The sequence below is a fragment of the Pleurodeles waltl genome, chromosome 5 (assembly GCF_031143425.1).
Source record: "Pleurodeles waltl isolate 20211129_DDA chromosome 5, aPleWal1.hap1.20221129, whole genome shotgun sequence".
Taxonomy (NCBI): Eukaryota; Metazoa; Chordata; class Amphibia; order Caudata; family Salamandridae; genus Pleurodeles; species Pleurodeles waltl.
In genome coordinates, this window is record NC_090444.1 from 1,193,320,433 (window position 1) to 1,193,341,944 (window position 21,512).

Sequence of the window (21,512 nt, forward strand, 5' to 3'; positions counted from 1 at the left end):
TAATTTTAACTTGCTGCCTTGCTAATTGCTTCAGTTTTAATCTCCATCTTCAAGAGCTACAAGATTGGCAATATGTTTTTTACCCTTTGTTTCTGCTATCTGGGTCTCTCGAAGAGTCACTCGACACTTTTAATGTGCACTATCCTGTGCAGAGTTTCCCAGTGCTACTAGGGGGAGTTTCCCTTTCCTCAGGCAATCAAAAAGGGGACTCAAAACTCCTTTGCGATGTAAAATCTTTGACATACAGTTACATGCCAGTGGATTTGCTTCAGGAGTACAGGAGGCAAATGGGTGTAAAAAAGCAGAGTGATACTAACTAAGAAGCCAAGAGGGCTTTTGTGGACAAAGATTATGTTGTCTTAACTTCACCAGGTGTACTGTTCCACAGATTCAATACATGAACATCTATCCAAGTACGTTCTTAATAAATCCTCAGTAAACCTTTCCTTGCAACCAAACATGAGACGTCACCTCTCACTGGCAGATGAAAACAGTGGTCACTCTCCTCCTTAATGTTTGAGGTATTCTCTGTACTAACATTGGTACTTGCAGGTTCCGCGGTGAGACCAGAGAGGATCTGAGTTACACCAGTAGAAATAGGCCTCCGATGAGTTGGTTGTCCTCAGGGTAGAAAGTGTCTCCAGCCCAGGCCTTCTGACGCAGTCAACATTCCCTCTAGCTGGTCCAGAAGATTCAGTCATTCGAAAGGGAATGTGAGCTCTCCTCCAGGATCTTAGTAGCTCAGACTACTGATGGGCCGGCTACATGGACCACAGCAGGACTGTACTAGCTGCATTTGTCAGACACCATCATAGTTCAGAATGACACCATGTGCTCATGCCAAGGCCGCTCATGCTATCCTATGAAGTATTGGACTATTCATTGGGCACAATGAGAACTTGGAAACTGTGCTTACTTAACAGGTTGCCGAAAGTGGAGCAGTAGCATTAAAAAATCAGAGAAAATGGTATCTCACATTAGAAAATTGAGCAGTGCATGCTAACTGGTGTAGCTAGTGGGATCATGGTACTTGTGATAATATACTGGGGACCAATGGTATAGAAAATTAGAGAGAGTTTTGAAGAGGCGCCTTGTAGAAATTTGAAAAGCTATGTTAACGTGGCCATGTGAAACAGAAAATGTGATAAGCATGTTGATTGGGGCACTACAGAGGATTAGGAAGTGTGCCAACTGCAAAAGGGAGTATTAAAGAAAAACAAAAAGTGTTTAACTGAGATATAAAATGAAAGTTGTAGAGTTTGTTAAGCAGGCTTCATGGAAAATTGTAAAAATGTGGCGGCTAAGGATATGCAGTGTTGTTTATTGTGACAAAGGGCACGGTTAATGGGGAATCATAGACATGTGTGTGCATGCTGAGAAAGCATAGAAACGTGCGCACTGCACCTACTCTGGAGTTATTACCGGCCTACTATATTGCCCTACATGGACCATTTGACGTAACATTTTTCAAATGATTGTTAACTTCCATACTTCCATATAAATTGTTTTCTTCAATCTTACCAAGATTTGACCAATGTGACTGGCTTAATTTGCTCTGAAATTCATAATTTGCTGCTAAATATCTCAGTATTGACCTGGAACAAAATCCTGATTCATTCTCGATAGAGGAGGGGACCCTGCTGTGGAAAAACAAGGTGAGAGCCAGTCCTTGCTCAGTGCATAGCTGTCAGCTCCTCTGACACTGCAGCTGTCACCTGCTATCAGGGGTGCTTAACCACTACAACTGCAGATTTGCCCATTTTATCTAGAGTTTACACCGATTACCCAGGCATTTGGGCCCGCATTTACTATTCCTTTGTGTCTGTGCTCACGTGCATGCAAAGCAGCATTACATGATGCAAAGCAGCAGCCACGTCAGTCAGGTTTTACATGCAAAGTTTTTTTGTGTTGAAATGATCATGCAAGCACACAGAAAAAAAGTCTTAGCACTGTGCAGCACCAAATCCCTTGTGATATATTCTGAAGAGGCGTAACTGGTTAGGAACAGCGCAAACACCATTAGGGTTCTATGCAAAGCGGCAAAGCCAGATGACTCATTTAGCGGCAAATGGACTTACACAAAATCCTAATGCTAAATAGAGACCGGTCAAGACATGCACAAAAGGAAATTCATGATTTTCCTACGTGTAATATGTGTGATATCTGCGAATGCAGATCGCACACATTACATGATTTACCCTTGGGCAGTTGTCTGCCGGTAGAAACTTTGTACTGGTGGATGTCCCTCGCGTACAAATCTCATGTAAGACACTAACTCGCTTCCCTACCTGTCGTGGCTCAATGCTTATCTTCATGCAAAGACAGCTTTTATTGCCTCACTGATGACACCGTTGGTGAGTGACTTTGTAAATACAGTGCTGCACAGTTTTTACCCTTTCTTCAGTGTAAGCGTGTATGTTAGCAAATTAGGCCTTAGTGTCTACTTATAGATACTTCTGGCAGAGGCTGAGACAATGGATGGTGGGAGGAGAGAAGTACTTTGGAAGTGGGAAAGAAAAGTTGGGCTGACGAAGGTAGAGGTAAGTTTGTGAGGGGAAGACAAGATTTGAGGTGGAGAGAAGAGCTTGAGTGAAGGGAGGTGAGGAAAGCAAAAGTTGAGCTTGGGAAGGTAATAGCAAGCTGAGCTAATTAATGAGGAGAGGAAATAAAGTGAAGGAGGGAAGCTGTGCTCAGAGGAGTCAAGGAAGAGCTTGACGAACAGAGGGGAGCTTCTAGGGGTGGAGGAAGGCTACAGCAAAGATGGGAAAAGGGAAATGAGGTAGGTGGCAAGAAAGAAGAGCTGGGGAGAAGGAATAAAGCTGGAGTGAAGGATTGCAAATGGAATGAAAAAGGAACCTTTTTCCTATTGTGGCTCTTCCAGAAACAGAGAAAGGACATCTTATTGCAGCGAAAGGAGAGGTGAGTTGGGGTGACTTGGAAGAGTTGAGTTGGGTGTCACAGCGTTCTACTCCGGTAGAGACCATGCGCCCTCAGCCCCACACTGATTGGTAGGAAGTGTAAGCATGGCCACTAACCCTCTCGGTGTCTGTGGGTTTGGTTCTTGGGGGTGGTGTCTGTGTACTCATCTCAGCTGTAATCATGCTGAGAGTAATGAAAGTAACAGACATGGAAAGGGGAGAGGAGAAGGTTTTGATCTATGTTGTCAACTTTGTAAACTTGCCTCAAGTGTGCTGTGGTTTTGTAATCTCTATTTTACATGGTCAAAGTCTCAACTTGTAAAGAACAGTTACAAAACTCTTGAAATGCCCAGTCAATGCTCACACTAGGCGCTTCCCTGTTTAAACACACAGTCCTTTTATGCTACAATGTCCTTAAGACAACGCAATGCTCAGTTGATGTTTAAGCAGCCCTCTCGCCTTTTGGGCTTTAGGCTTTGTAGAAAATGAAAGCAGAAGGGCACTTACAAAAACAATGTGCTTTAAAACAACTTTTACCATGTAACACACCAAATATTCTTTTGGAGGACAACATTAATACTATGCTCTGCGCATTGTGACCTTGCCAGTCAGTGTTCGAATTCTCATTTTCCAAAAAGTCCTTGGATAAGGCTCCCCAGGTCCCCACCTGAAGTGGTCTAGAAGCTATATTCTTTTTCTGACCAGTGTTATGGGCATTGTGTGCTAGAGATCGAATAATCTCCCACAGAAGGTTCACCGACATAATACTGAAACCACCAATATCGTGCTACGAAAATATTGTGTAAAAAATATTGATCACAAAAATATTGTGTTCGATGGCATCTGTCGCTGTAGATACGCATGTTTTGCAATAGCTCGCCATCTGGTGTTGGGCCGGAGTGTTACAAGTTGTTTTTCTTCGAAGAAGTCTTTCGAGTCACGGGACCGAGTGACTCCTCCTTTTGTCTCCATTGCGCATGGGCGTCGACTCCATCTTCGATTGTTTTTTTTCCGCCATCGGGTTCGGACGTGTTCCTGTCGCTCCGAGTTTCGGAACGGAAAGATAGCTAATTTCGGAAGATTTTCGTCGGTATTGTTGCGTTCGGGATCGGCGTAGTTAGATACAACACCGCATCGAAGATCGAAGAGCTCCGGTGCCCTTCGGGGTAGTTTTTCGATCCCCCGTCGGGGCCTGGTCGGCCCGACCGCGTGCTGAAGAACACCGATGGAACGGACCCCGTTCCGTTTCTGCCCCAAATGCCACAATAAATACCCCTATACAGACCAACACTTGGTCTGTAACCTGTGCCTGTCACCTGAGCACAGTGAAGACACCTGCGAGGCCTGTCGTGCGTTCCGGTCCCGAAAAACACTCCGAGACCGTCGAGCCAGAAGACTTCAGATGGCGTCCGCGCCGACAGCCCACCGAGAGTTCGAGGAACAAGAAGAGGAAGGTACCTTCTCGATCCAAGAATCGGACTCCGAAGGATTCGACGAGACACAAACCGTGAGTAAGACGTCGAAAACCACACAGAGGAAGATTTACAAGGCCCAGGGGACGCCACTGCCATCAGGCCATGGCTCCACCCATAAATTCGGTGACCGACCGTCGGCACCGAAAAAGGCCCAAACAGTGCCGAGATCGTCCGACTCCGGTCGAGACACCGGCACGCAGCCTTCTCGGGACCGAGAAAGTGCTGGAGACAAGCCTCGACACTGAGATGCCGGTGTGGACACGGCTCGACGCCGAGACAGCGGCACCGAAGAAGATCGACGCCGAGAGGTTTCGGCCCCGAAAAAGAAAAAAGTCACCTCAGAGCCGAAAAAACACGCAGACAGGGTTTCGGTGCCGAAACAAACTGCAAGCGACCCAGCTTCAGGCTCTTATACAGAAGAGCACTCGCTAACCTCCCAAATGCAAAAGCATAGGTTTGAGGAAGAGCTACAATCAACTGATGTGGACCATACGCAAAAGCGTATTTTCATACAGCAAGGGACAGGAAAAATAAGCACCCTTCCCCCCATTAGAAGAAAGAGAAGGTTGGAGTTCCAAACTGAACAGACACCACAACCAAAAGTGGTGAAAAGAGTTACCCCACCACCCTCTCCTCCGCCCGTGATTAACGTCTCACCAGCACAAACTCCATCACACTCCCCAGCTCACACCACCATAAGCCAGGGTGACCAAGATCAAGACGCATGGGACCTATACGACACCCCAGTGTCAGATAACAGTCCGGAGGCATACCCTACGAAGCCATCTCCACCAGAGGACAGCACCGCGTATTCTCAAGTAGTGGCTATAGCAGCACAATTTCACAACGTAAGCCTCCACTCAGAACAGGTCGAGGATGTTTTTTATTCAACACACTCTCCTCCACCCACAGCTCATACCAAAGCCTGCCTATGCTACCTGGTATGCTCCGGCACGCAAAATAAATCTTTAAGGAGCCGGTCAAAAGTAGGGCTATCACACCAAGGGTGGAAAAAAAGTATAAGGCGCCTCCTACAGACCCGGTTTTCATCACTTCACAGCTGCCACCATACTCTGTCGTTGTAGGAGCAGCTAGGAAAAGGGCCAACTCCCACACATCTGGAGATGCACCACCCCCAGATAAAGAAAGCCGCAAGTTCGATGCAGCTGGTAAGAGAGTCGCAGCACAAGCTGCAAACCAGTGGCGCATCGCGAACTCCCAGGCACTACTTGCGCGCTATGACAGAGCCCACTGGGACGAGATGCAACATCTCATTGAACATCTGCCCAAGGACTTACAAAATAGGGCAAAACAAGTGGTTGAGGAGGGACAGACCATTTCCAACAACCAGATCCGCTCCTCCATGGACGCTGCAGATACAGCTGCACGGACAATTAATACATCTGTAACTATCAGAAGGCATGCATGGCTCCGAACGTCTGGATTTAAACCAGAGATTCAACAAGCAGTTCTCAATATGCCTTTTAACGAAAAAGAACTGTTCGGTCCAGAAGTGGACACAGCGATTGAGAAACTCAAAAAAGATACGGACACTGCCAAAGCCATGGGCGCACTCTACTCCCCGCAGAGCAGAGGCAATTACAGCACATTCCGTAAAACACCCTTTCGAGGGGGGTTTCGGGGTCAGAGCACACAAGCCAGCACCTCACAAGCAACACCGTCCAGTTACCAGGGACAGTATAGAGGAGGTTTTCGGGGACAATATAGAGGAGGGCAATTCCCTAGGAATAGAGGAAGATTTCAGAGCCCCAAAACCCCTACTACTAAACAGTGACTCACATGTCACTCACCCCCTCCACACAACACCAGTGGGGGGAAGAATAAGTCATTATTACAAAGCATGGGAGGAAATCACTACAGACACTTGGGTTCTAGCAATTATCCAACATGGTTATTGCATAGAATTTCTACAATTCCCTCCAAACATACCACCAAAAGCACAAAATTTGACAACACACCATTCCAATCTCCTGGAGATAGAAGTGCAGGCACTATTGCAAAAGAATGCAATCGAATTAGTGCCAAACACACAAATAAACACAGGAGTTTACTCACTGTACTTTCTGATACCAAAGAAGGACAAAACGCTGAGACCAATCCTAGACCTCAGAGTAGTGAACACTTTCATCAAATCAGACCACTTTCACATGGTCACACTACAAGAAGTATTGCCATTGCTAAAACTACACGACTACATGGCAACTTTAGACCTCAAGGATGCTTATTTCCATATACCAATACACCCATCGCACAGGAAATACCTAAGGTTTGTATTCAAAGGAATACATTACCAATTCAAGGTACTGCCTTTCGGATTAACAACCGCACCAAGAGTCTTTACCAAATGTCTAGCGGTGGTCGCTGCACACATAAGAAGGCAGCAAATACATGTGTTCCCATATCTAGACGACTGGCTAATCAAAGCCCATTCGTTAATAGAGTGCTCAAATCACACAAATCATATCATACAAACCCTCTTCAAACTAGGGTTCACCGTCAATTTCACAAAATCCAAAATTCTGCCGCGCAAGGTACAACAATACCTGGGAGCCATAATAGACACATCAAAAGGAGTAGCCACTCCAAGTCCACAAAGAATTCAAAATTTCAACACCATCATACAACGCATGTATCCAACACAAAGGATACAAGCAAGGATGATACTACAACTCCTAGGCATGATGTCTTCATGCATAGCCATTGTCCCAAACGCAAGACTGCACATGAGGCCCTTACAACAGTGCCTAGCATCACAATGGTCACAAGCACAGGGTCACCTTCTAGATCTGGTGTTAATAGACCGCCAAACTTACCTCTCGCTTCTGTGGTGGAACAACATAAATTTAAACAAAGGGCGGCCTTTCCAAGACCCAGTGCCACAATACGTAATAACAACAGATGCTTCCATGACAGGGTGGGGAGCACACCTCGATCAACACAGCATACAAGGACAATGGAACGTACATCAAACAAAACTGCATATAAATCACCTAGAACTTCTAGCAGTTTTTCAAGCACTAAAAGCTTTCCAACCAATAATAGTTCACAAATACATTCTCGTCAAAACAGACAACATGACAACAATGTATTATCTAAACAAGCAAGGGGGGACGCACTCCACGCAGTTAAGCCTGCTAGCACAAAAGATTTGGCGTTGGGCAATTCACAACCAAATTCGCCTAATAGCACAATTTATACCAGGGATCCAAAATCAACTCGCAGACAATCTCTCTCGAGATCACCAACAGGTCCACGAATGGGAAATTCACCCCCAAATTCTGAAAACTTATTTCAAACTCTGGGGAACATCTCAGACAGACTTGTTTGCGACAAAGGAGAACGCAAAATGCCAAAACTTCGCATCCAGATACCCACACAAACAGTCCCAAGGCAATGCCCTATGGATGAACTGGTCAGGGGTATTTGCTTACGCTTTTCCTCCTCTCCCTCTCCTTCCTTACCTGGTAAACAAACTCAGTCAAAACAAACTCAAACTCATATTAATAGCACCAACTTGGGCAAGGCAACCCTGGTACACAACGCTGCTAGACCTATCAGTAGTACCCTGCATCAAATTGCCCAACAGGCCAGATCTGTTGACACAGCACAACCAAAAGATCAGACACCCAGACCCAGCATCGCTGAATCTAGCAATCTGGCTCCTGAAATCCTAGAATTCGGGCACTTACAACTTACCCAAGAATGTATGGAAGTCATAAAACAAGCCAGAAGGCCATCCACCAGGCACTGCTATGCAAGTAAATGGAAGAGGTTTGTTTGCTACTGCCATATTAATCAAATACAACCATTACACACAACTCCAGAACATGTAGTGGGTTACTTGCTTCACTTACAAAAATCTAACCTGGCTTTCTCTTCCATTAAAATACACCTTGCAGCAATATCTGCATACCTGCAGACTACCTATTCAACTTCCCTTTATAAAATACCAGTCATTAAAGCATTCATGGAGGGCCTTAGGAGAATTATACCACCAAGAACACCACCTGTTCCTTCATGGAACCTAAATGTTGTCCTAACTAGACTTATGGGTCCACCTTTTGAACCCATGCACTCCTGCGAAATACAGTTCCTAACCTGGAAGGTGGCATTTCTCATCGCCATTACTTCCCTAAGAAGAGTAAGCGAGATTCAGGCGTTTACAGTACAGGAACCTTTTATACAACTACACAAGAATAAGGTCGTCCTAAGGACCAATCCTAAATTTTTGCCAAAGGTTATTTCACCGTTCCATCTAAATCAAACAGTGGAACTTCCAGTGTTCTTTCCACAGCCAGATACCGTAGCTGAAAGGGCACTACATACATTAGATGTCAAAAGAGCATTGATGTATTACATTGACAGAACAAAAAACATCAGAAAGACTAAACAACTATTTATTGCATTTCAAAAACCTCATGCAGGAAACCCAATATCAAAACAAGGTATAGCCAGATGGATAGTTAAATGCATCCAAATCTGCTACCTTAAAGCTAAACGACAGCTGCCCATTACACCAAGGGCACACTCAACCAGAAAGAAAGGTGCTACCATGGCCTTTCTAGGAAACATCCCAATGCAAGAAATATGTAAGGCAGCCACATGGTCTACGCCTCACACATTCACCAAGCACTACTGTGTAGACGTGTTATCCGCACAACAAGCCACAGTAGGTCAAGCTGTATTAAGAACATTATTTCAGACTACTTCCACTCCTACAGGCTGATCCACCGCTTTTGGGGAGATAACTGCTTACTAGTCTATGCAAAACATGCGTATCTACAGCGACAGATGCCATCGAACTGAAAATGTCACTTACCCAGTGTACATCTGTTCGTGGCATCAGTCGCAGTAGATTCGCATGTGCCCACCCGCCTCCCCGGGAGCCTGTAGCAGTTTGGAAGTTACCTTCAACTATTTATATATGTATCATCTCAACCTTAAATACGTGCATACTTCGTCACTCCATTGCATGGGCACTATTACTACAATTCAACTCCTACCTCACCCTCTGCGGGGAAAAACAATCGAAGATGGAGTCGACGCCCATGCGCAATGGAGACAAAAGGAGGAGTCACTCGGTCCCGTGACTCGAAAGACTTCTTCGAAGAAAAACAACTTGTAACACTCCGGCCCAACACCAGATGGCGAGCTATTGCAAAACATGCGAATCTACTGCGACTGATGCCACGAACAGATGTACACTGGGTAAGTGACATTTTCATTACTATGCATATAATGGTAAGTGCAAAAATACTGAAAAAGTATATATAGTTTTACACTAATATTGAAAGAATATATTCAAAATATCTCAATCCTGTGTGAAGATATATATATATATATGTTCGATGGCATGTGTAGCTGCAGATACACATGCTGTGCACTGTTCCTGCCATCTAGTGTTGGGCTCGGAGTGTTACAAGTTGTTTTTCTTCGAAGAAGTCTTTTTGAGTCACGGGACCGAGTGACTCCTCCCTTTCGGCTCCATTGCGCATGGGCGTCGACTCCATCTTAGATTGTTTTCTGTCCGCCATGGGGTTCGGATGTGTTCCTCTTTGCTCCGTAATTCGAATCGGGAAAACTCAGAAAATCATTGAAATCCGTCTGTATTGTTTGCGTTCGGGACCGGGTTAGTACAAACACATCGGCACCGACAACAAGACCGCTTCGGCGGCCCTTTGGGGCTTCCGCATTTAACCAAGGCCTGGTCGGCCCGACCACATCCGTCGTCGAAGACTCATGGACCGGACCCCCTTCTGTTTCTGTCCGACATGTCACGCCAAGTATCCTTACACAGACCAGCATCAGGTCTGTAACCTGTGTTTGTCGCCCGAACACAGAAAGGATACTTGTGAAGCCTGCAAAGCTTTTCGATCCAAGAAGACCCTAAGAGATCGATGCGCAAGACGTCTGCAGATGGCGTCGAAGCGGACACAACACCTCGACGTCAAGGAGGAAGAAACGAGAATTTCCATCCAAGGTTCGGACTCGGATGACTCCGACGGGGATCGGCCACCGACGGCGGCGCAAAAAGTGAGTACACCAGCCCCGTCCCAGACCCAAGGTCACATAAAGAAACAGAAGGCCTCAGGGACACCACAAACGTCCCCACTTCACTCGCCGCAACTGTCACCAGTGGGTACACCAATGGTACAGTCACCCACACATACTGGGATGACGCAGGACGATGCGGACCCCTGGGATCTATACGACCCACCAGTTTCGGACAACAGTCCGGAGTATTATCCTTCAAAACCTTCACCTCCAGAGGATAGCACGTCCTACACGCAGGTACTGGCCAGAGCAGCAACATTTCACAATGTTACAATGCATTCAGAACCAGTGGAGGATGACTTTCTGTTTAACACTCTAGCATCCACGCATGCTTCATAACAAAGCCTGCCAATGTTACCGGGCATGCTTAAACATGCACAACAGGTTTTCCAAGAACCAGTAAAAGGGAGAGCCATCATGCCAAGAGTCGAGAAAAAATATAAACCGCCCCCGTCAGACCCTGTGTTTATTACACAACAGCGCCCTCCGGACTCAGTTGTAGTGGGGGCTGCAAGAAAGCAGGCAAATTCACAGTCATTAGGGGATGCGCCACCCCCTGGTAAAGAAAGCCGTAAGTTTGACGTGGCAGGGAAAAGACTGGCATCGCAAGCGGCCAATCAGTGGCGTATTGCCAACTCACAAGCCCTCCTTGTCCGCTACGACAGAGCACATTGGGGACGAGATGCAGGATATTATCCAACATCTACCAAAAGAGCATCAAAAACGTGCCCAACAAGTGGTGGAGGAGGGACAGGCCATCTCCAATAACCAGATCCGCTCTGCACTAGACTCTGCTGATACAGCGGCACGGACTGTCAATACAGCAGTCACCATTAGAAGGCATGCATGGCTGCGAAGTTCTGGTTTTAAGCCAGAGATACAGCAAGCGGTATTGAATATGACATTCAATCAACACCAGCTATTCGGGCCGGAGGTGGATACCGCAATAGAAAAAATGAAAAAGGACACGGCCAAAGCCATGGGTGCGCTCTATTCCTCTCACTATAGGGGAACATTTAGGAAACCACAGTTTAGGGGAGGGTTTAGACACCAATCCTCAGAACCATCAACCTCCCAAACAAAACCCACTTACCAGTCTCAGAACCAGAGAGGGGGGTTTCGTGGTTCCTACAGAGGACAGTTCCTAAGAGGAAGAGGGAAATTCCAACCTGCCAAGCAGACCCCTGGTAGCAAGCATTGACTTCAATGTCACACTTCCTCAACACACATCACCAGTGGGGGGGAGATTAACAAAATACCACAACAATTGGGAACACATTACCACAGACACATGGGTTCTATCAATTATCCAACATGGTTACTACATAGAGTTCACAAAATTCCCTCCAGATGTTCCCCCAAGAACGCACAAGATGTCAATACAACACTTAGACCTATTACAAATAGAGGTCCAAGCATTACTAGCAAAACAAGCCATAGAACTAGTACCTTATCACCAGAAAGGAACAGGGGTTTACTCCCTATATTTCCTTATTCCAAAAAAAGACAAAACGTTAAGGCCTATTCTAGATCTCAGAACGTTAAGGCCCTCATTCTGACCTTGGCGGGCGGCGGAGGCCGCCCGCCAAAGTCCCGCCGTCAGGTTACCGTTCCGCGGTCGAAAGACCGCGGCGGTAATTCTGACTTTCCCGCTGGGCTGGCGGGCGGTCGCCTTCAGACCGCCAGCCAGCCCAGCGGGAAAGAGGCTTCCACGATGAAGCCGGCTCGGAATCGAGCCGGCGGAGTGGAAGCTGTGCGACGGGTGCAGTTGCACCCGTCGCGTATTTCACTGTCTGCGCAGCAGACAGTGAAATACATGTAGGGGCCCTCTTACGGGGGCCCCTGCAATGCCCATGCCAGTGGCATGGGCACTGCAGGGGCCCCCAGGGGCCCCGCGACCCCCCCCTACCGCCATCCGGATCTCGGCAGTCCGACCGCCGGGATCTGGATGGCGGTAGGGGGGGTCGGAATCCCCGCGGCGGTGCAGCAAGCTGCGCCGCCGCGGAGGATTCAATGGGGCCGCGGTACACTGGCGGGACCCCGCCAGTGGTGCCGGTCCGACCGCGGCTTTACCGCCGCGGTCGGAATCCCCATTGGAGCACCGCCGGCCTGTCGGCGGTGCTCCCGCGGTCCTCCGCCCTGGCGGTCAAAGACCGCCAGGGTCAGAATGACCACCTAAATCTCTTCATCAAATCAGATAATTTCCACCTGGTAACACTACAGGACGTAGTTCCCTTACTAAAACAAGGGGAATACATGGCAACACTGGATCTAAAAGATGCGTATTTTCACATACCTATTCATCCATCTCACAGAAAATACCTCAGGTTTGTAATACAAGGCAAACATTACCAATTCAAAGTGTTGCCCTTCAGCATAACAACAGCACCCAGGGTATTTACAAAATGCCTAGCCGTAGTAGCAGCTCATATAAGGAGACATCACATGCACGTATTCCCGTATCTAGACGATTGGCTAATAAAAGCCAACACTCAACACCAATGTCAAATTCACACGCAATATGTAATAGATACTCTCCACAAACTAAGGTTTTCTATAAATTACCAAAAATCTCATTTACAACCATACCAAATACAGCAATACTTGGGAGCCACACTCAACACACAAAAAGCAATTGCCACTCCAAGTCCACAGAGAGTTCAATTGTTTCAAAATATAAGATCAAGAATACAGCCAAACCAACAACACATGGTCAGGTTTGTGATGAAACTACTAGGCATGATGTCCTCATGCATAGCTATTGTCCCAAACGCAAGACTACACATGCGGCCCTTACAACAGTGCCTAGCAAGACAATGGACGCAGGCACAGGGTCAACTCCAAGATCTAGTGTTGATAGACCGCCAAACACACTCTTCGCTTCAATGGTGGAACCCTGTAAATTTAAACAAAGGGCGGCCTTTTCAAGACCCAGTGCCTCACGCCATTATCACAACAGACGCCTCCATGATTGGGTGGGGAGCACACCTCAACAATCACAGCATACAAGGTCAGTGGGACAGTCAACAAAAACAACTTCACATAAATCTCTTAGAACTGCTAGCAGTCTTTCTAGCACTAAAAGCTTTTCAGCCCCTTCTAGTCCATAAACACATTCTTGTCAAAACAGACAATATGACAACAATGTATTATCTAAACAAACAGGGGGGGGGGGACACTCGTCGCAACTGTGTCTCCTAGCACAAAAAATTTGGCATTGGGCAATTCACAACAACATTCGCCTGATAGCACAATATATACCAGGCATTCACAATCAGTTAGCCGACAATCTCAGTCGAGATCACCAGCAAACTCACGAGTGGGAAATACATCCCCAGATTCTACAAGATTATTTCTACCGATGGGGAACACCAAACATAGATCTGTTTGCAACAAAACAAAACGCAAAATGCCAAAACTTCGCATCCAGGTACCCACACCCTCAGTCCAAGGGCAATCTTCTATGGATCAGCTGGTCAGGGATATTTGCTTACGCTTTTCCCCCTCTCCCGCTCATTCCTTTCCTGGTCAACAAATGGAGTCAAAACAAATTCAAACTAATACTCATAGCACCAACGTGGGCTCGCCAACCGTGGTATACCACACTGTTGGACCTCTCGGTAGTCAAGAATATAGAGAGGGGACCCTCCTATGACCAATATACCGGGGGGAACAGGGTACCGTAGCACAATAAAATCAGGAAAAAAGTCCCCCACGGGAAAACCAAACCAATCACACCTCACTCATACAAGCAATGAATCTCTCTATTGATCAGTTAAAGTCAATGGAATCAAGGATGAATTTTTAATATAATTCCAAGTAAAAACCCAAGTCATACAAAAACAAAACAACCACATAAATACTAAAACATCGATAACACAAGACAAATATCAAGTAAAATTCAATAAAAGGGAGATAAACACAAGACATATACAATAGTCTATAAAATCGAACTGTCCCAATATTGATAGGAATAGGCTTATCGATAATTATCAACACTCTTTATTCGATAAGATCCTCCTTCTGTGGGTCCAGTAAAGGTGGCTTCCAAATCTTTTTCACCACCGTCTTCAGGACTATATATTGTACTCCCCAAGATGGTTCGATAAAACCTACATATAACAGCACAATAGACTAAATATATATACTGTTCACATTTCATACCCCCAAATGCCCCATTTTATCCCCCATAACAACTAATTCATTCTCCAAATTCCAACCAGATTCCTTGATATTTATCATCCCAAATAGAGATTCCATTGAGCCCCTTCCACATCAAACCCTAAACACACATACACCGACATGCATGTATATATACATGAATGTCAGTGCATAATAATTCAAAATATGTGTATATGTCTCCACACTTACTACTTCCAAAGTATACACCCAATCTACATTAAAAATATTTATAAAAAAGATTATTTCTTTTTTTTTAATAAAGTTTTTTTTGTTTTTATATTTATAAAAAACTATGTAAGTAGTCCCCATCACTCACCTCCATAAAGGTCAATTCAAACCATCAACACTGATACAAATAAATACTTTCCTTCACATCCACAGTCTTTGTGAAGTATATTTCTATATAAATAGAATAAAAAAGCCATAAATCCACTGTTCAACATTAGAGAAAGGCCCAAACACCATGTTGTGTACCTCTTGGTAGTACCGCACATCAAACTACAAAACAGACCACATCTGTTAACACAACACAAACAACAGATCAGACATTCCAATCCAGCATTGTCCAACCTAGCAATCTGGCTCCTGAAGTCTTAGAATTTGGCTATCTAAACCTTTCAATTGAGTGTATGGAGGCCATTAAACAAGCAAGGAAACCGACAACAAGGCATTGTTATTCTAATAAATGGAAAAGGTTTGTTTTCTACTGCCAGGCAAATCAAATCATACCGCTATAGGCCTCCATACAAGATATTGTGAGTTATTTACTACACTTACAAAAAGCAAATCTCGCTTTTTCTTCCATAAAAATTCATCTCACTGCAATATCTGCTTATCTGCAGATTAAACATACAAAGTCGCTTTTTAGAAACCCAGTTATTAAAGCCTTTATGGAAGGGCTAAAAAGAATCATACCTCCAAGAACCCCACCAGTACCTTTGTGGAATCTTAATATTGTACTTACACGACTCATGGGTCAACCATTTGAACCCATGCATTCTTGTCAAATACAATTCTTGACTTGGAAAGTAGCATTTCAAATAGCCATCACTTCACCACGGAGAGTTAGCGAAATACAGGCGTTTACTATCCAAGAACCCTTTATACAAATACACAAACATAAAGTGGTTCTCCATACAAATCCAAAATGTTTACCAAAAGTCATATCACCGTTTCATCTAAACCAAACAGTTGAACTTCCAGTCTTCTTTCCACAACCAGACTCAGTAGCAGAAAGAGCACTACATACATTAGACATAAAAAGAGCGCTAATGTATTACATAGACAGAACAAAAGCATTTCGTAAAACTGAACAATTGTTCATAGCTTTCCAAAAAACCCATGCGGTAACCCTATATCCAAACAGGGCATAGCCAGATGGATAGTCAAATGTATTCAGACCTGTTACCTCAAAGCTAAAAGAGAATTACCCATTACACCAAGGGCACATTCCACTAGAAAGAAAGGTGCCACAATGGCTTTTCCAGGTAATATACCAATGACAGAGATTTGCAAGGCAGCCACTTGGTCTACACACCATACATTTACTAAGCATTACTGTGTAGATGTGTTAGCAACACAACAAGCCACAGTAGGACAGACTGTATGAAGAACATTATTTCAAACAACTTCAACTCCTACAGGCTGACCACCGCTTTTGGGAGGAATACTGCTTTGTACTCTATGGTCAGCATGTGTATCTGCAGCTACACATGCCATAGAACGGAAAATGTCACTTACCCAGTGTACATCTGTTCGTGGCATGTTGCGCTGCAGATTCACATGCGCCCTCCCACCTCCCCGGGAGCCTGTATCCGTTTTAGTTGCATGTAAATTGTGTATATATGTAAATAAATATTTATTTACTACAAACTATGTACATACATATCTACTCCATTGCATGGGCATCTTTAGTATCCTTATTCTACCAACTCATACCTCACCCTATGCGGGGAAAACAATCTAAGATGGAGTCGACGCCCATGCGCAATGGAGCCGAAAGGGAGGAGTCACTCGGTCCCGTGACTCGAAAAGACTTCTTCGAAGAAAAACAACTTGTAACACTCCGAGCCCAACACTAGATGGCAGGAACAGTGCACAGCATGTGAATCTGCAGCGCAACATGCCACGAACAGATGTACACTGGGTAAGTGACATTTTCCAAATACAGTTATAATTAGTAAATATTTTAACTTATAACATTAATATAATGGTATTTAAATGTTTAAATAATATTTAAAGATGTATATATATATATATATATATATATAAAAACATACTTATTTGAACACATATATAGGTATGTGTGTATGTTTATGTACACATATATAATGTAACCTGTAATTAATAATATTCATTTTAATTTATATTATCATTTTCTATTTTTTTTAATTTACTAATATGACAAGTACATATATATATATATATACATACATCTAAAAAAATAAAATTTAAAACATCTTTAACAACATTGGCAATTTAATATACAGAAAAAGTAAATAATAAAAAATATCTTAAAAGTAACATATATTTCCATACATAAAAAATATAAAATTAAATACACAAATACATAATACTAATATATAGATATGTAAACAATATTAACAAAACTATTACATTTTTTAAATGATAAATGTACTATTTCCACTGCAGTCGGTGCAACAATAGGGAAAACATTGGACTGAGGAGGGATAAAATTTACTATTCCAACTCCAGTCGGTGCAACACTAGGGAAAACATTGGACTCAGGAGGGATAAAATTTACTATTCACACTCCAGTCGATGCAACAATAGGGAAGGGGTTGGACTCAAAAGAGGTGAAATGTCCTATACCCACGCCAGTCAGTGCAACTGTAGGGAAAGCGTTGGACTCAGGAGGGGAAAAATTTACTATTCCCACTACAGTCAGTGCATTTCAAACACATACCATATTTTAATACATGTATTAATTTGATAATAACATGTAAACTAGTAATATAAAAATGATATATCAATACATTTTAAAAACAAATAACATACATAAATATACATTTAATTAATATCAATTAAAAAAATGCAAGTAATTAATTATATTCGCACACTGTACCTATCAGCCTAAATTTAAATTATAATTTAAAAAAAATAGCACAATTAACATTGAGTAGTAAAAAATACATGAATAATTGATTGTTAATTATTACTTAACTTCAAACCATATTCCCCAAAACACAACACACACCTATTATATACCATAACATAAATTGTTGTTGTTAAATAATTGGCATAATGATAACTACATTACATATTTTAATCAAAATTAATAATTAATTAAAATGTAATATTTAGTTAACTTCCCTCCCTATTTCCCTACAAACAACTCACACCTAGAACAGAACTTAAAAAATATAATTACACAATTTACTTAATTATCAATTAAATAATTAATAAATAATGATTATTCAATTATTACTTAACTTCCACCCTATACCCTAACAACCAACACCTAAACTATAACTTAAAAAAAAAAAATACACAATTTACATAATTTATCAGTGAAATAATTATCAATTAAATAATAATTATTGATACATTTTCCCTAATTAACTTCCCACCCTGTGCCCCTAGAAACCCTACAACCTGCACCTAAAATATAACTTCAAAAAGTACGCAATTTACATAATCAATTGAATAATTAGTATTAAAGAAAATTATTAATTAATTATACTCAATTAACTTCTCACCCTGTACCCATACAAACCTCACAAACTGCTACAACACTATAAATTACTATTAGCAATTAAAATGATAAATAACTTAAGAATACAAACTATGTTTTAATACATTAACAACAATGATACAAACAATATATAACATATATAATTAAAATACTGTTTAAAAACCTAAAGATAATCAAAAAATGATCTTTTTTCCATAACTATATATCCTAAAAAATATTAACAACAAAGATATTCTTGAAAACAATATTACTGACCTTAAAAAAATGATATGTTTGTCAACGATACTCCTGCATCATGATACTTCTGTGACAATATTCAAAACTCAGTATTAGTGTCACTCAATATTTATGACTTGATATTTTGTCAAAATACCAAACAACGTTTACAAAATCTTCCTTGGGAGACAAGGGCCAGTGCCCCCTCTATAAAGTGTCATTTAAACCTAGCCAGTTATAGCTCTTGCCACTGCATTAAAGTGCACCAAGTCTCAAATTACCCATAAATTTGACTGGCAGTTGATCTGTAAACCATATTAGTTCTATCCAGTTTTACTGTCCTGATGAGCTCTAGAAAGCAGTAATTCCCAACAATTTACAAAAACCATGGGCAACCTCTTTCTTTTCCCCTGTCAAAGCTGCCGCCAAGTCACAGCAAACAGCTATGTCCCGGGGGTGGGCACACCAGGACATAGCAGGAGCCGACCCTGAGGGGGTGGCGGTCCCCAGGGCCATCAATGACTCCTCGAGGGGGGGCCTCCTCCTACTAAAATAGCCCAGAGAAGGTGGTGGTCCTCGGGGCTGTGGGTGTGTGGAACAGACCCATTTTTCATTTTTTTATATTTTCCCCTCTAGGGCTGCGGGGAAAAAAACGCTTTTTCTATGGGAACATGGTCCAAACTATAACTATCCAAGAGACCGCCAGTAGGTAATTTTATATATCGCCCTCACCGAATATTCGGTCATTGGGGGCTGGGAATGATGCTGTCAAATTTCCTAGTCTCATTTATCGCAGAGTCGTGGAGCACTGCCTGCTGCAATGCAGACAGAACAACTGCAAATTTCACATAAAGTTAAGATCGTCGAAGCAGGAAATTCTGCCAGCCTGTACCAATGCTGAAGTAGCTGGTTTCTAACGCTTCACTAATGACCTCAGATTAGCTCAAAAACATGCTTGCTGAAACAAAAACTTACTACTGGAACCGCCCCTTCGAACTATTGTCCTGCCTGCCTCCTTTCATTCTTCCTCAGTGCCCTTAACTGAACTGTTTTCAACTGACTTTATGGTTACTTTTCTTCAAATAGTTTGGGAAACTCCTTCCCATCGTGATACCACGGGCCCTAAAACACCTGTTTTCCATCTCATACCTGTCATATAATCACAGTGTCCCACTTCCAGCCTGTTTCTTGGTACACTATTTTGTTTACAATACTGTTCTCAGGTTTCATCCTTACAAATGTCATAGTGGTTACCAAAAAGTTCTAAAAATCTGTATAATTTCCCCATCCCATCTTTCACTTTTCAACCGCCTACTCTCCAGTCTTCCTCCTTTGTCTGCTGTTAAATATCTGTGTTCAAGCAGGTGCTAGTCCTTCCACACTGTTCATGCCTGCATCTGTATCTAGCCCTTCTTCACTCTGTGTGTACATTATATGTTCCAATTACTGTATACGATAACAAGCATTGGCAAAGCCAATAGGTCTCGCCTCTGAAAATCCGAGAGCTATTGGCATTGTCAATGTCAAAGTTATGGCTCTATGTTGGCCTCCCTCTGTCAGTGACTGCCCTTGATTAGGCAGTGGCCAATGGTGCAGTTGACATGATGGAGGTGGCTGATTTACAAGCCGATCACATGACCTCCTTGACTTAGTGGCGGCACAGTTTAGGCACATTTAGGGATGTGGGAGAAGGAAACCAGTGAGAGATACTGGATGGGATACATTGAGAGGGAACAAATAAGAGGCACTATGATGTGTGCCTGTGCTTGTGCATGTGCGCATTGAGAGAAAGATGCTATAGTGAGGGCAAGAATATCATATTTAGCTCTGCAGTGGTAATGGGGGTGTTGAGAGACAGGGGGAGGGCGGGCGGGAGCTGAGACAGGCAACACACTGTAAATCACCCATAGCGCGGAACTGGAGAGTAAGGATTACCGCTTCTCCCTCTGATGTGTAAACCCCATTCCATACCCGCAGCAGCCACCAGTGCTATGTGCTCGCATGTGCGATGGCAGCAAGCTCCACCCAGACTTACTGAATGAAGTCAATGAAAAGTTTGCTTGTCTTCTTTATTTGAACATATGGAACAACTACAAACGAGGCACCACAAAACAAACTAGTACAGCAATGTATTGTCTGGTGCAGGATCCTGTCACAGCTCCAACCCTGTGTGGAACTGTAACGGAACTGCACCACTCTGCTTGGGGAAAGGCGTGCGGCCGCCATGCTTAAAGGTAAAGCACAACGTTCATTAAGAGTGCACTGCGCATTAGGGAAACGGAAAACATGACAAATTAGAGAAATATATACTGATGTTGGGAGGCTAATGAAAGAAGCAGCTCTGTGACCTTTGAATACGCGTTCAGACAAGAGTGAAGCTTCCACTGCAAACCCACGTCCCTACAGGAACTAAAACAAGCATTCGCAAAGCAATAGGTCTCACCTATACAAGAGCTATTGGCTTTGGCAATGTGTTTTGCCATGTTGTACACCAGTGTAGCTCCTGTTCAGCATGGCTAAAAGTTAGTGGCGTGGAGTGCGGGAGTAGTGTCTTAGAGTGGATTTGTTTGAATGTTGTAGAGTGGAGTAGGAGGATTAATGTCAGAGTTGAGTAGAGGGGAGTATGGTTGAGTGGCAGAGAGTGCTGTACAGTGGAGTGGAATATGGTGGAGTGGGTTGGAGTGCATTAAAGTAGTGGGGTGGATGGATTGGATTGCAGTGGAATAGGGTGGATTCGATTAGGGTACAGTAGGGTGAAGTATGTGAATTGCAGTGGGGTAGATTGAAATAAGGTGGATGGGATTGGGGTGATTCAAGTGGGATGGATTAGATTGGATTGCATGGATGGTTTGGATTGGAGTGATAGGGCCGGAGTGGATAAGATTGGAGTGATTGGAATGGAGTGAGCTCGGGTGGATTAGACTCGATTGG

The 21,512-nt window shown here is 43.4% G+C and overlaps 1 protein-coding gene across 6 annotated transcripts in view; it reads left to right on the forward strand.

Moving 5' to 3' along the window:
* The window catches only part of SOBP (sine oculis binding protein homolog), a 368,137-nt gene that overhangs the window by 145,721 nt on the left and 200,904 nt on the right, over nucleotides 1–21,512 (forward strand). The window lies entirely within an intron of this gene.